This window comes from Phyllobates terribilis, unplaced genomic scaffold (genome assembly GCF_046119375.1).
Source record: "Phyllobates terribilis strain yellow unplaced genomic scaffold, ASM4611937v1 Scaffold_3__8_contigs__length_932513732, whole genome shotgun sequence".
Lineage (NCBI taxonomy): Eukaryota > Metazoa > Chordata > Amphibia > Anura > Dendrobatidae > Phyllobates > Phyllobates terribilis.
This window is the reverse complement of record NW_027362763.1, coordinates 913,255,963-913,271,741: the sequence shown is the minus strand read 5'-3', so window position 1 is coordinate 913,271,741 and position 15,779 is coordinate 913,255,963.

The window sequence follows — 15,779 nt, the reverse complement described above, 5'->3', positions numbered from 1 at the left end:
ATTTCCCAGGTGCCCCCCGACCTGCACCTCAGTTATTCTGTCTGGCCTGTTAGTTAATATTAAGTCTAAAAGGGCCGTCCCTCTAGTTGGTTCCTGCACAAGTTGTGACAAATAATTGTCTTTGATAATTGACAGAAACCTGTTTCCTTTCTGAGATCTACAGCTTTCGGTTTTCCAGTCTATATCGGGGTAGTTGAAGTCCCCCATAATAATCACCTCGTTATTTTTTGCTACTCCGTCTATTTGTCTCATTAATAGACTTTCCGTGGCTTCTGCTATATTTGGTGGTTTATAACAGACTCCTATGATAATTTTATTATTGTTTTTTGCCCCATGTATCTCCACCCATAAGGACTCGACCTCCTCATTTCCCTCCCATACATCCTCCCGTATTGTAGGCTTTAGACACGTCTTTACATATAGACAGACTCCACCCCCTTTCCGATTTCTTCGATCCCTTCTAAACAGACTGTAACCCTGTAAGTTAACTGCCCAGTCATAGCTTTCATCCAACCATGTCTCGGTTATTCCCACTATGTCATAGTTACCTGTAGATATTTCTGCTTCCAGTTCATCCATCTTGTTTGTCAGGCTCCTGGCATTTGCTAGCACGCAGTTTACACGATTTTGTTTTGTTCCAATCTTCTCCCTGTGGATTGTATTAGAAATTTTCTTAACTCCCTTCCAAGTATCTTGTCTTGGACCTTCTTTGTCGCACTTCATATCTTTCATTAGTATGTCCTCTGGTTGCATGTTCGTTTCTGGCGTTTTTCTTCCCATCCCCTCTTCTTCTAGTTTACCACCCTCCTGATGAGTGTTGCTAGTCTCCTGGCGAATGTGTGTTTCCCGGGTTTGTTGAGGTGTAGTCCGTCTCTGGCAAGGAGTCCATCATAGAGGTAATTCACACCGTGGTCCAGGAATCCAAATCCTTGTTGTCTGTACCATCGTCTCAGCCAGCTGTTCACATCAAGGATCCTGTTCCATCTCCTGACGCCATGCCCGTCTACTGGAAGGATAGAAGAAAAAACTACCTGCGCATCCAGTTCTTTTACTTTCTTCCCCAATGCTTCAAAGTCCTTGCAGATTGTCGGTAGGTCCTTCTTTGCCGTGTCATTGGTGCCAACATGTATCAGAAGAAATGGGTGGACATCCTTGGGACTGATGAGCTTTGGTATCCTATCGGTAACATCCTTGATCTTCGCCCCTGGGAGGCAGCATACTTCTCTTGTGTTTATGTCCGGTCTGCAGATAGCTGCATCTGTTCCTCTCAGTAGTGAGTCTCCCACCACCACCACTCTTCTTCCCTTCTTGGCTGTCCTTTTTCTTGTCGCTTCTGGGTGTTTCTGGGTACTCTTTTCTTTTTTGCTTGCTGGTAGTTCCTCATCCTTAGGTGTGCCATCTTCGTCCTCCACAAGTCCTTGGAATCTGTTTCTCAGTTGTGTGGTTTGTGGTGTCTCCATGGTCTTCTTGCTTCTTTTGGTCACTTGCCTACACTTGTCTGCCTCTGGAGGTTCTCTGACGCTTCCTTCACTTTCCGTGACCAGTAGTGACGCTTCTGTTCTGTCCAGGAAGTCTTCATTTTCCTTGATGAGTTTTAATGTCGCAATTCTTTCTTCCAGTCCCCGCACCTTTTCTTCTAAAAGAGCCAGTAGTCTACACTTCTGGCAGGTGAAGTTGGTTTCAGCTTCTGGTCGATCTGTGAACATGTAGCACATGTTGCAGCTCACCATGTAGGTTGTCACATCTGCCATGCTGCTCCTTGTCCCTGCTGACTTGATGTCTCTCTTCTTTCTTGTGATACCCTAGGATAAACAAATGAAACAAATTTGCGCGCCATTTGGCGATGCTTTCCAAGCAGCTGGTCCCGGCTGTACCCAACGATCTTCTAGCTGAAGGAGACTCTTCGCGTTTTTGCCAGAAGGCACCTGGAATATGCAAATTGCCCTCTTCAAGCTTCAATCCCTGGTTTGGCGATGCTTTCCAAGCAGCTGGTCCCGGCTGTACCCAACGATCTTCTAGCTGAAGGAGACTCTTCGCGTTTTTGCCAGAAGGCACCTGGAATATGCAAATTGCCCTCTTCAAGCTTCAATCCCTGGTTTGGCGATGCTTTCCAAGCAGCTGGTCCCGGCTGTACCCAACGATCTTCTAGCTGAAGGAGACTCTTCGCTTTTCCCAGAAGGCACCTGGAATATGCAAATTGCCCTCTTCAAGCTTCAATCCCTGGTTTGGCGATGCTTTCCAAGCAGCTGGTCCCGGCTGTACCCAACGATCTTCTAGCTGAAGGAGACTCTTCGCTTTTCCCAGAAGGCACCTGGAATATGCAAATTGCCCTCTTCAAGCTTCAATCCCTGGTTTTGATTTGCTAATGCTTATAATTTCAAAAATGACCATTTTTTTGGTCTTTATTAAAATGAAAAGGTTGATCGAAAAGTTTGGGGGATCTAAGAGTGTGGCAACCCAGTAGTCATGATTACTTCGAATTCTGACAATATGAGGGTCATGCTGCAGGTAGTGCAGCAAGAAGGCACTTATGTGTCTTGCGCATCTCGGAGCCCCAAAATTATTTTCCGGGCTAGATGCAGCTAAACATTATTATTAATTTTAAATCTGGTGAAGCTTTAGTATAGATGGCCTAATAGGATCAGTGCTGCACACTGCTACAAAGCCCAAATTATTTTCCAGCCAAGATACAGATAAACATGATTAGTAATTTGAAAGCTTAAAACGGTTGGTAGGGTGATTTTAACCAATCATCAAGCTTTTACTCTTCCCCAGGATGACACAGGGGTAGAAAAGTCGTTTCGGATCCATGATTTGTTCATCTTTATGAACGTGAGTCTGTCTACATTATCAGTGGAGAGCCGCGTGCGTTTATCTGTCAGCACACCACCAGCAGCGCTGAACACACGTTCAGACAGAACGCTGGCTGCGGGGCATGACAAGATCTCCAAGGCGTAAGTGGCTAGCTCCGGCCATTTATCCAGATTGGAAGCCCAAAAAGAGCAAGGGTCCAGTGACACAGTCGTGGCTTCAATGTTTACTTGGAGATACTCCTGTACCATCGTCTCTAGGCGTTGACTATGTGTCAGACTTCTTGTCTCCTGTGGCCTTGCAAAGGATGGGCTAAAAAAGTGGTGAAATGATTCCGCAAAATTGATGTTACCAGCAGATACTGTGGTTCTGTTACGGTTTGAGTGCTGAACACTTGACGGTCCCACGGTTGGCAAGTTGGAACTGTGAGATTCACTACGTGCACCACTGGTATTTTGTGGAAAAGCACATGTAAGATTCTGCAACAGTCTCTGCTGATACTCCTGCATGCGTGCATCCCTTTCTATGGCAGAAATAATTTCTGCAAATTTACTTTTGTACCGGGGATCTAACAGTGTGGCAACCCAGTAGTCAGGATTATTTCTAATTCTCACAATTCGAGGGTCATGTTGCAGATAGTGCAGCAAGAAGGCACTCATGTGTGTTGCGCATCCAGGAGCACCAAGTCCCTGTTGTGTTGGTTGCGAAGTAACAATCATGCTTCCTTCCTCTGTCCTCTCCCCCCAACCTCGCACAACAGAAATGTGATCAAGCTCTCCCTCATCTGATGAGTCTTCCATCAGTTCGTCCTCCACTTCTTCCTGGGCTCCTGCAGCTTCCTCACTAGTTTGGCTGCTACCATGCGCCCTGGTAAAACCATCTCCCCCACCCTCACATGCCTTGGTGCTGCCGACCGTCTGGACCTTGCAGATGTTAGCCCTTCCGCATACAACTCCTCCTCCTCTACTTCCTCCACCTCCTCTTGTGCCACCACCTGACTCCGAATTCTGTTTAACATGTGCTCCAGCATGTAAATCACCGGAATAGTCATGCTGATAATGGCATCGTCAGCACTAAACATCTTCGTCGCCATTTCAAAACTGTGCAGAAGGGTGCATAGGTCCCTGATCTGAGACCACTCCTCCAGCGTGATTTGCCCCACCTCTGAATCTCGTTGGCCCAGGCTATACGTCAGAACGTATTGCACCAGGGCTTGTCGGTGCTGCCACAGTCGCTGCAACATGTGCAGAGTTGAATTCCACTGGGTAGGCACATCGCATTTTAGCCGGTGAAGTGGCAGGCCCAACGACTTCTGTAGAGATGTAAGTCGCTGAGCTGCGGGATGCGAACGGCGGAAGTGAGCACACAGCGACCGTGCCCTCTGCAGAAGGCCATCTAGTCTGGGATAGTGGGCTAAAAATTGCTGGACAACCAGGTTCAACACGTGAGCCATACAAGGCACGTGTGTGACATTGCCCCGGCGAAGGGCCGCACCCAGGTTTGCAGCATTGTCGCACACGGCCTTCCCTGGTTTCAGGTCCAGTGGAGACAACCATTCATGAAATTGGTTCTCCAGAGCTGACCACAACTCCTCAGCTGTGTGACTCACATTTCCCAGACATTTCAATGTAAAAACCGCCTGATGACGTTGAGCCCTACTGCCAGCATAGTAAGGAGGTGTGCAGGATCCCTTCTGCGCAGTTAGAAAGCTTGTGGCATGACCAGACAGGCTTTGGGTGCAGGTGGAAGACCGAGAGGAGGTTGAGGAGGCAGAAGCAGTGGAGGAACTTTGACATAAAGAGGATTGACGCACAACTCGTGGGGACGGCAAGACTTGGACAGCAGCCCCGTGTCCTGCTGTCACCATAGTTACCCAGTGCCCAGTCAGCGACATGTAACGCCCCTGTCCATGCCTACTCGTCCAAGTGTCTGTGGTGAAATGCACCCTGTCACACACAGAGTTTCTCAAAGAAGCGGTGATGTTGTGTGCGACATGCTGGTGGAGCGCAGGCACACCTTTCTTTGAGAAGTAGTGCCGACTGGGCATCTGGTACTGGGGCACTGCGACGGACATAAGGTCTCGAAAATCCTCTGTGTCCACCAGGCGGAAAGGCAGCATTTCTGTAGCCAAGAGCTTGCAGATGGTGAAATTCAACCTCTTAGCTTTCTCATGGCTAGGAGGAAATGGTCTTTTACTTGTCCACATCTGAGGGACCGAGGGCTGGCTATTGTGCTTAGACGGGGTTGATAAGGGTGTCCCCGGCAAACTGCCGGTCTGTGAGGAAGATGCAGGCGGACATGTTAGGTTGCCTTGATCCAAAGGTGGTGCTATCGATGTCGGACAGCGCTCAACACCAGCTGGTGTTACCACCTCCAAAGAAAATGATGACCTGCCAATCACGCTGACTGTTGCGGGTAAAGAGGTGGCAGGTCTGCGCCCCAAAACAGGTGTGACTGCTGTCCCCCCAGTCACAGAGGATGAAGAGGACGCGGATGCACAAGATATGGCAGACGGTGGTTGGCCCGGCCGGCTAGGCCACATTGTAGCACACTGAGCTTCCCACTGCAACTTATGCTTCATGTCCATGTGCCGGTTCATGCATGAAGTACTCAAACTATGTATTTTTTGGCCTCTACTTAGCTTTTGCTGATAAATGTTACAGATAACACGAGTTGGGTCATCTTTATCGATCTGAAAAAATGCCCAGGCTATGCAAGGCTTAGCACCCATGCGACCTGAAGAGCCACCACGACTTGTGGTGAGAGGCAGAGTTGTGTTTGAGGATGCAGTTGTTGACGTGCTTCCAGTACTACGTCTCTGTCCAGGAAGGCGCAACCTGACCTCGTCGTCACTAGCATCTTCCTCCACCTCCTCTGCTGACCTCATCTCTTGGCTGACTGTGGGTTGACAGTAAGTGGGATCTCCAACGTCGTCATCATCACCCTGTGTGTTCTCACACCTGTCGTCCTCAGAGCCAACCTGTTCCTGCCCTGACAAATAACTAAAGTTGTCGCTCCAATCAGGTATTTGAGTCTTATCATCGTCTTCCTCATTGTCTCCACCAACAGGAGTTACAGTTTGGGAATGAGGGTCTACATTATGGTCAGAACCTTCTGCGTCTGGTCCTGGATCTGACTCATAAAGATTCTGGGCATCAGTGCAGATCATTTCCTCGTCTGGATTCACAGAAGCGCTGGAGTCGACCTCTGATTCCCAGGCTATAGTATGAGTAAACAGCTCTGCAGACTCAACCATCTGTTCTACCTCATACTCAGACGGGCAGCTGGAGATTTGGGAGCTGTGAGGAAGCAAGTGCGATTGGGGTGACACCTTTGAGGACTGGAGTATTTGTGATGTTGAAGTTGATGTGGAGGAGAGCCCACTTAAAGGAGCACTTGATATCTGTTGAAGCACCTGCTGTTTTTGTGCCTCATCTGGAATTTGTAGCGATTGGCGTGGCCGTAAGAAAGGGATCTTATCACATTGTCCGCTAAAAGAAGTAGACATTTTAGTTTGGCTGGAAGATGGTCTTTCTTCTGCAGATGTTACTGTTGCTTTAACACCTACCCCACGGACACAACCTTTTTTCCCCTTCCCAACACGCCGATTCCCCTTTCCACCAGCAGCAGGCATTTTCCACTCATTTTGGTGGTTAACTAATTCACAACTCTGGAGTTGTTTGCACAAAAAAACAATGGATGGGAACCGAGCAGAGCTGAGTGGCCAAACTGTGGTATTAGGCCAAAACTATTGGCTGGGTTAGATGCAGAAAAAAATTATATTCAATTTGCAACCTGATGGAGGTCTGTATAGATGGATTAATAGAACAAGTCCCACACACAGCTAGAAGCCCAATATTTTTTCAGAGGTAGATGCAGAAAAAAATATATTCAGTTTGCAACCTGATGGAGGTCAGTATAAGATGGACTAATACAACAAGTCCCACACACAGCTAGAAGCCCAATATTTTTTCAGAGGTAGATGCAGAAAAAAATATATTCAGTTTGCAACCTGATGGAGGTCTGTATAGATGGATTAATAGAACAAGTCCCACACACAGCTAGAAGCCCAATATTTTTTCAGAGGTAGATGCAGAAAAAAATATATTCAGTTTGCAACCTGATGGAGGTCTGTATAGATGGATTAATAGAACAAGTCCCACACACAGCTAGAAGCCCAATATTTTTTCAGAGGTAGATGCAGAAAAAAATATATTCAGTTTGCAACCTGATGGAGGTCTGTATAGATGGATTAATAGAACAAGTCCCACACACAGCTAGAAGCCCAATATTTTTTCAGAGCTAGATGCAGAAAAAAATTATATTCAATTTGCAACCTGATGGAGGTCAGTATAGATGGACTAATAGAATGATGCTATGCCCAAAAGATTTTACTTCACTAGGTGCATTAAAAAATTGGTATTCTATACACAGGTGGTATATCTTGCAGCACAGATAGGCTACTCCACTGACTAACACACTCTGCAATAGGCCAAAAAGGATTAGCTTTGCTAGATTCAGCCAAATGCTGGGAAAAAAACTTGCACAGCACTGGCACAGACCTGCCTGGCAAAAAATGATAGGAACTGATGTAACCAAGTCCTGAAAAGGACTCCAATTACAATTAGTCTTTACTCCCACAATCTATCTATTTAAGAGCACAGACCTGCCTGATAAAAGTCGTAGGAAATGCTGTAACCTAGTCCTTAAAAGGACTGCAATCACAACTATTCCCTACTCCCAAGCTATCTGTAGATTTGTGCGAAAATTGGCTTGAAATTAACAAGGTATAGCGCACACAGCAACAGCGGTGCCGTCTAACACGCAGCTGCAGCAGTGAGAAAATGGTGGCGACAGGGAAAATGGCTTGGTCTTATAGGGTAAGGACATGTGACATACACTGCCAATGACACATGCCCTTGCTTGTGTGAAAAAAAGCACTTCGCTCCGTGTGTGCGCTGCTGATAGGCTGACAGATTGCACCTCCCCACTGCAAATGCGGGAAAGAGAAAAAAAAATGGAGATCTTCATTGTTCCTGCAGAGATCCATCCCCTGCCCCTCCCCCCGCCCCGCTGTACACTCAAACTGCGTATTAACATTAATTTTCATCATTACTGAGAAAAAATCCAGTTATGATTTTGGTGCACGAACAGTTATCGAACATAACCTCGAACAGCCGAATTTTTCTCAAATTGTTCGTGTTCGCCGACCGGCTCGAACACCGCCCAAAACAGCTCGAATTTGAGATTGGCGAACAGTTCGAGTAGAACAACGCTCATCTCTAGTTACTACCTGTGCCTCCGAATAGTGTCCACCTATTGGGCTGCTTCTGGGAAGGATCATACTATATAGATCGCTGTTTGCCCATGGGGTGCTCCAGATCTTGCTCACTATTTGAGGCGTTTAGTTGCTTCCTCGAATGGGTTGTAATGGACGTTTCTAAGGGGGCACATATTATCCATTACCTCGACAACTTCTTATGCCTGGGCCCAAAGGATTCGCCACAGTGTGAATACACGTGGTAGTCCACCTGTGAGAAGGAGAGAGCTGGAGGAAGAGCGGACACCACAGAGCCGAGGGGTTAGATGGAGAACGGAAGAAGGAAAGAGGGCGAGGGAGGTAAGGGAGTACAGTGGATGGTCGACCTGAGCTCCCCCACGTTCCTGCTGGGCGGGGAACAGCCCTGGGAAGAAAAGCTGCTTGCGCATCCCTTTGAGGTTACGGGCGCGAGCGGGCAGAGGGACTACGCTGGAGTGCCAAGCCGACACGGCCAGTCCGTTCCTGCCCGTGTGACCTCCGTGTCGCCGGGTTTGTGCCAGAGCAAAGGTGGACCATGACGGCCAGCCCCCCTCTCCCAATACTGGTGCCTGTCCGCTGGTGGGTCGAGCCCACCCGTGGTGGGGGGGTAACATCTGCAGAAGAAAGACCATCTTCCAGCCAAACTAAGATGTCTACTTCTTTTCGTGGACAATGTGATACGATCCCTTTCTTACAGACACGCCCATCGCTACAAATTCCAGATGAGGCACAAAAACAGCAGGTGCTTCAACGGATATCAAGTGCTCCTTCAAGTGGGCTCTCCTCCACCTCAACTTCAACATCAAAAATACTCCAGTCCTCAGAGGTGTCACCCCAATCGCACTTGCTTCCTCACAGCTCCCAAGTCTCCAGCTGCCCGTCTGAGTATGGGGTAACACAGATGGTTGAGTCTGCACAGCTGTTTACTCCTACTATAGCCTGTGAAACGGAGGTCTGCTCCAGAGCTTCTGTTAATCCAGATGAGGAAATGATCTGCACTGATGCCCAGAATCTTTATGAGTCGGATCCAGGACCAGATGAAGAAGGTTCAGAGCATAATGTAGACCCTCGTTCCCAAACTGTAACTCCTGTTGGTGGAGACAATGATGAAGATGATGATGAGACTCAAATACCTGATTGGAGCGACAACTTGACTTTTCGGTCAGGGCAGGAAGAGGTTGGCTCTGAGGACGACAGGTGTGAGAACACACAGGGTGATGATGACGAGGTTGGAGATCCCACTTACTGTCAACCCACAGTCAGCCAGTCGATGAGGTCAGCAGAGGAGGTGGAGGAGGATGTGACTAGCCCAGGGGATGGGGATGACTCGGTACCCGGGCCTTTGCCTGGCCTTGGGGATGTCGCGGTGGCAAGCTCCCGGGCCCGTACCCTGGGGTCGCTCTTTAAAAGGGTGGATAATTGTTAATTTTATAAGAGTTCGTGATGCCACATGTGGTATCTGGTGAGAAGCACTAGCGCTGCAGCAGTCCACTGAGGCCGGTGATAAGGCAGCTCGATGGTATAGCTCCCCACAGGTGGAGCTAGGCCTCAGAAAAGCATATGCAGGGGGAATGCAGGACAGGCGAGTCCCAGCTGGGTCAGAGCAAGAACGGGAACGGACACGGTAGTCACTTCAGTACCTTTTACTGGTGGAAATTCAGGCACATCCCGGAGCACTGTAGGGTGAAGGGTGCATATCAGGATCCTCCCCAATGAGCGGGTGTAAGGCCTCCTGTTTCTTGCCTCTGCGTAGTAAGTTTCTGACCTGCCTGGAGCTAGGCCTAACTTTGTCTCTGTCCTGCGCTGGCTGACCTTGTGGTAGGGCCTTGTCTTGGAGTTCACGCTCCCAGTATGCGGGGCCTAAGCGTCTCCTGGCTCTGTTAACGTATCAGCACCTTAGCGATCCTGTGACTTGTAGTTCTCCAGGGATTCCGGTTATGCATTACTGGGTCATAGAGATCCCGGTAAGCTCGGATCCGGTGTCCGGTAAATGCTTCGGGGTGAGCTGGTTAAGCTCCTCTGCCCCCTATGTACTAACTCTCCACTAACCATCGGCCTACTTGGGCCCTCACTAGGCTATACACACTAACGGCAGCTTGCCGCTCTTCACTGATCTTATGGCGCCGGCACACCTTAACCTCTAACTGGGCTCCCTGAATCTAGCTAGCAGGAGCCTCGTGCTCCACTGCTGAACTATTAACTGAATTCTCTAGACTAAACTGAGCTCAACTGCAGACTGACCTCTCTTAGGCTTCTCTACTGCAGGAACTCTTCAGAGGAACAGAACTGCCTAGCTCCACCTTCCCTATTTTTATCCCAAACGGGCTCCCACTGCTGGTCTGAGGTGGGAGGTGGAGATGTGTGAATGTTTATGGGGGCCTCTTGTGGAGGATTCCATCAATGCACTCTTCTAGGATCTGTGATACCAAGCGCAGCTGGGCGTCACAGATGCTATTCACGACAAGGTTAGGTTGCGCCTTCCTGGACAGAGACGGAGTACTGGAAGCACGTCAACAACTGCATCCTCAACCACAACTCTGCCTCTGACCACAAGTCGTAGTGGCTCTTCAGGTCACATGGGCTCTAAGCCTTGCATAGCCTGGGCATTTTTTCAGATTGATAAGGATGACCCAACTCGTGTTATCTGTAATATTTGTCACCAAAAGCTAAGTAGAGGCCAAAAAATCCATAGTTTGATTACTTCATGCATGAACCGTCACAATGATATGAAGCATAAGTTGCAGTGGTAAGCTCACTGTGCTACAATGCGGCCTAGCGGGCTGGGCCAACCACCGTCTGCCCCATCTTGTGCATCCGCGGCCTCTTCATCCTCTGTGACTGGGGGGACAGCAGTCACACATGTTTTGAGACGCAGACCTGCCACCCGCAACAGCCAGTGTGATTGGCAGGTCATCATTTCATTTGGAAGTGGAAACACCAGCTGGTGTTGAGCGCTCTCCAACATCGAGAGCACCACCTTTGGATCAAGGCAACCTAACTTTTCCACCTGCATCTTCCTCACAGACCGGCAGTTTGCCGGGGACACCCTACTCAACCCCGTCTAAGCACAACAGCCAGCCCTCGGTCCCTCAGATGTGGACAAGTAAAAGACCAGTTCCTCCTAGCCATGACAAAGCTGAGGTTGAATTTCACCATCTGCAAGCTCTGGGCTACAGAAATGCTGCCTTTTCGCCTGGTGGACACAGAGGATTTTCGAGACCTTATGTCCGTCGCAGTGCCCCAGTACCAGATGCCCAGTCGGCACTACTTCTCAAAGAAAGGTGTGCCTGCGCTACACCAGCATGTCGCACACAACATCACCGCATCTTTGAGAAACTCTGTGTGTGACAGGGTGCATTTCACCACAGACACTTGGACGAGTAGGCATGGACAGGGGCGTTACATGTCGCTGACTGGGTACTGGGTAACTATGGTGACAGCAGGACAAGGTGCTGCTGTCCAAGTCTTGCCGTCCCCACGAGTTGTACATCAATCCTCTTTATCTAGAAGTTCCTCCACTGCTTCTGCCTCCTCAACCTCCTCTTGGTCCTCCACCTGCACCCAAAGCCTGTCTGGTAATGCCACCTGCTTTCTAACTGCGCAGAAGGAATCTTGCACACATCCTTACTATGCTGGCCGCAGGGCTCAACGGCATCAGGCGGTGTTTACTTTGAAATGTCTGGGAAATGTGAGTCACACAGCTGAGGAGTTGTGGTCAGCTCTGGAGACCCAGTTTCATGAATGGTTGTCTCCACTGGACCTGCAACCAGGGAAGGCCGTGTGCGACAATGCTGCAAACCTGGGTGCGGCCCTTCGCTGGGGCAATGTCACACACGTGCCTTGTATGGCTCACGTATTGAACCTGGTTGTCCAGCAATTTTTAGCCCACTATCCCGGACTAGATGGCCTTCTGCAGAGGGCACGGTCGCTGTGAACTCACCTCCGCCGTTCGCATCCCGCAGCTCAACGACTTACATCTCTACAGAAGTCGTTGGGCCTGCCAGTTCACCGGCTGAAATGCGATGTGCCGACACGGTGGAATTCAACTCTGCACATGTTGCAGCGACTGTGGCAGCACTGACAAGCCCTGGTGCAATACGTTCTGACGTATAGCCTGGGCGAGCGAGATCCAGAGGTGGGGCAAATCAAGCTGCAAGAGTGGTCTCAGATCAGGGACCTATGAAGTTGACGCGCCCCCTGGGCCGTGGGGTACCCGGAGCCAGGCCGGTAGACGCTGGGGGTTGTAGTCACTGTGGCGGTGACCCGGTCCGTGACCCTGGGCGGTCAATCCAAGGGTAATTTGTATATATGGGTTTTATAATGTCCGCCTACGCCATCTATGGAGTGCGGCCAAAGGGGCCGCCGCTGCGGAACAGTCCTCTGAAGCTGGTGGTTTTGCAGCAATGGTATTATTACTCCCCACAGGAAGAGTGCAGCTTCAGGGCAGTGTGGGTGGATGATGGTGGTTGTAATGCAGGTAGTCAGTAATGAACAGAGTCCGTGTGATGCAGTCCCAAGATCTTTACTCACAGTTGTTGCAGTCCAGATTACAGGTACCAGAGCAATCTCCCCCGTCGTGCTGTGCGTACTCAGTGAGGGGCTCAGTCCACCCCCAGATAGCTCCGGAGTACTTAGCAGGACCCCCTTCTGTGTGTCCTTTCTCTGGCCTTCTCCATGCACCTCACACCCAGTGACACTTCTATCCGGTATCCTCGGGCCTTGGCGGGTGACGTGTGTTCCGTCCCCTGGGTCCTATGTGGCTACCTTCTTAGTGAGACTGGGGTGGACTTTGGCCTGCAGTACATGAAATGCTGCAGCCTCCGGTTTCTAGTTGAGCCTTGCTGTTTCTCCGCTAGTTGAGGGACCGGTTCCCCTTATCTGGCCTGACCCCTCTACCTCCTGGTAGCAGCGGGCGTACGGGTGGCCTTCTGCACGGCCCGTACCCCTAATGTCACTTCGGTTCCTGGAGCCTTCCTGCTCCCACTCCTCTATTCTCTCCTTCAGTCCTGGGCCTCCCAGGCTAGGCCCACCTCCGGAGCAGAGCTTCCTATTTATACTCTCCCTGTCATGTGCTCCCCTAAGCTGCTTTCTCCACCCTCACTACTATATAGTACCCTCCCGCCTGCTAGGGACCTAGGCCTGTGCTCTACCTTAGGAGCAATCTCGCCCTACCCCCACTGCGGGTATGTGTTGGATGCAGGTGTTAGGGTCCCGAGCCATACTCCTTCCTTACCTGAGGGTGAGATACCACACCTCTGGGTGAGATGCAGTACCTCTGTGGCGACTGAACCCTCAGGGGCGCCACACACCCTTCTGCACAGTTTTGAAATGGCGACGAAGATGTTTAGTGCTGACGATGCCATTATCAGCATGACTATTCCGGTGATTTACTGTACATGCTGGAGCACACGTTAAACAGAATTCAGAATCAGGTGGTGGGACAAGAGGAGGTGGAGGAAGTAGAGGAGGAGTCATATGCAGAAGGGATAACATCTCCAAGGTCCAGACGGTCGGCAGCACCAAGGCGGCAGGCATGGGAGGATGGGGGAGAGGGATTAACCAGGGCGCATGGTAGCAGCCAAACTGTTGAGGAAGGTGCAGGAGCCGAGGAAGAAGTGGAGGACAAACTGGCGATGGGCATGTAAGACTCATCAGATGAGGGAGACCTTGATCACATTTCTGTTGTGTGAGGTTGGGGGGAGCGGGCAGAGGAAGGAAGCATGATTCTTACCTCGCTACCAACACAGCAAGGACTTGGTCCTCCTGGATGCGCAAGACACATGAGTGCCTCCTTGCTGCACAACCTGTAACATGACCCTTGGATTGTCAGAATTCGAAGTAATCCCGACTACTGGGTTGCCACACTCTTAGATCCCCGGTGCAAAAGTAAATTTGCCGAAATAATTCCTGCCATAGAAAGGGATTCACGCATGCAGGAGAATCAGCAGAGGCTGTTGCAGAATCTTACATGTGCTTTTCCACAAAACACCAGTGGTGCACGTAGTGAATCTCACAGTTCTAACTTGCAAACCGTGGGACTGTCGAGTCTTCATTACTCAAACCATAACAGTAACACAGTATCTGCTGGTAACAGCAATTTTGTGGAATCGTTTCACCACTTTTTTAGACCATCCTTTGCAAGGCTACAGGAGACAAGAAGTCTGACACATAGTCAACGCCTAGAGAGGATGGTACAGGAGTATCTCCAAGTGAACATTGAAGCCATGACTGTGTCACTGGACCCTTGCTCATTTTGGGATTCCAATCTGGAAAAATGTCCGGAGCTCGCCACTCACGCCTTGGAGATCTTGTCATGCCCTGCAGCCAGCGTTCTCTCTGAAATTGTGTTCAGCGCTGCAGGTGGTGTGCTGACAGATAAGCGCACGCGGCTGTCCACTGAGAATGTAGACAGACTCACGTTCATAAAGATGAACAAATCATGGATCCGCAAGGACATTTCTACCCCTGTGTCATCCTGGGGAGAATAAAAGCTTGAGGATTTGGTAAAATCACCTCACCAACCGTTTTAAGCAACTCTGAGGCAATTGATGCCACTTAAGTGGTGTCTGTGCCACAATTTTTGGAAAAAATGGTGACTCTTTTTGGAGTCCCCTTGCTGTGTTTTACGTGACATTGGCATTGTCAATTCCAGGTGGGTTGGGTCTTCCCCCCGCCCTTTTAACTGTAAGAAACTACATACACTATGGCTTGGGGTAACACAGATGGTTGAGTCTGAAGAGCTGTTTACTCAGAGGTCTGCTCCAAAGCTTCAGTGTCTGCTAGTCAGTGTAGAATTTTTAACTGCATCTAGCCTAGGCAATACTTTGGGCGTAGTAGCCCAGCTGCGAAGCAAGCTGCACCACTTGTGTATCTAATAAGAATTTTTAAATGCATCTAGCCTAGGCAGACTGTGGGGACCTCCAACCAAACCCAGACACTCAGCCCCCTACCGCCCCCCTTTCCTTGACAATACAATAATGTAACTCTTACAACTGGAAGGGTGAGGATCGGTCACAGCTTTATTAACTCTTTATACTCATCCCATTAGAAAGGCATTTTATTTAAAAAATAATTAAGCTTGTTGCAGCATGCCCTGGGTCTCCACACCGGCAAGTTGGCCAACAAGTGTAACTCTCCAACATGTCCTTTCTATTTCCAGGCCACGGAGGATCCTGCGTACTCGTATGCAGGACTCTGACCCCCACCCATCACTCTTAACGCTTGTTCCACTCCGTCCTGACAGGAATATGTCCAGTACAATATCCATTAAGTGAACACTGTCGGGCCGTATGAGGCCTGCTTTATCTCCTTCCAGTTGTCGGTGTTGTATCACTACATCGCCTCTGTCTCTTCTAAATTTTGCCATCCGAATATTTATTGCCCGCCTTGTCCGTTCGATGGCCGTGATGTCTCACGCACCTTGCCATACAGCTATTGGCACAATCTCTGACCATACTATAGTTAGTTTTGTGAAAAATTCTCTGAAGCGCTCAGTGTCTAGTTTCATTATTGCCATTAGTTATGCGCTCTTGTGATGACCTACGTCGTTTCCCCCGGCCTGTATAACTAAGATGACCGGACCTCTTGCCTCTCTCCCTACTTTAATTACCTCCATTAGTACCTGTGGCCATAGCAGGCCTCTAATACCTCTCCAGTTGAAATATGTGTT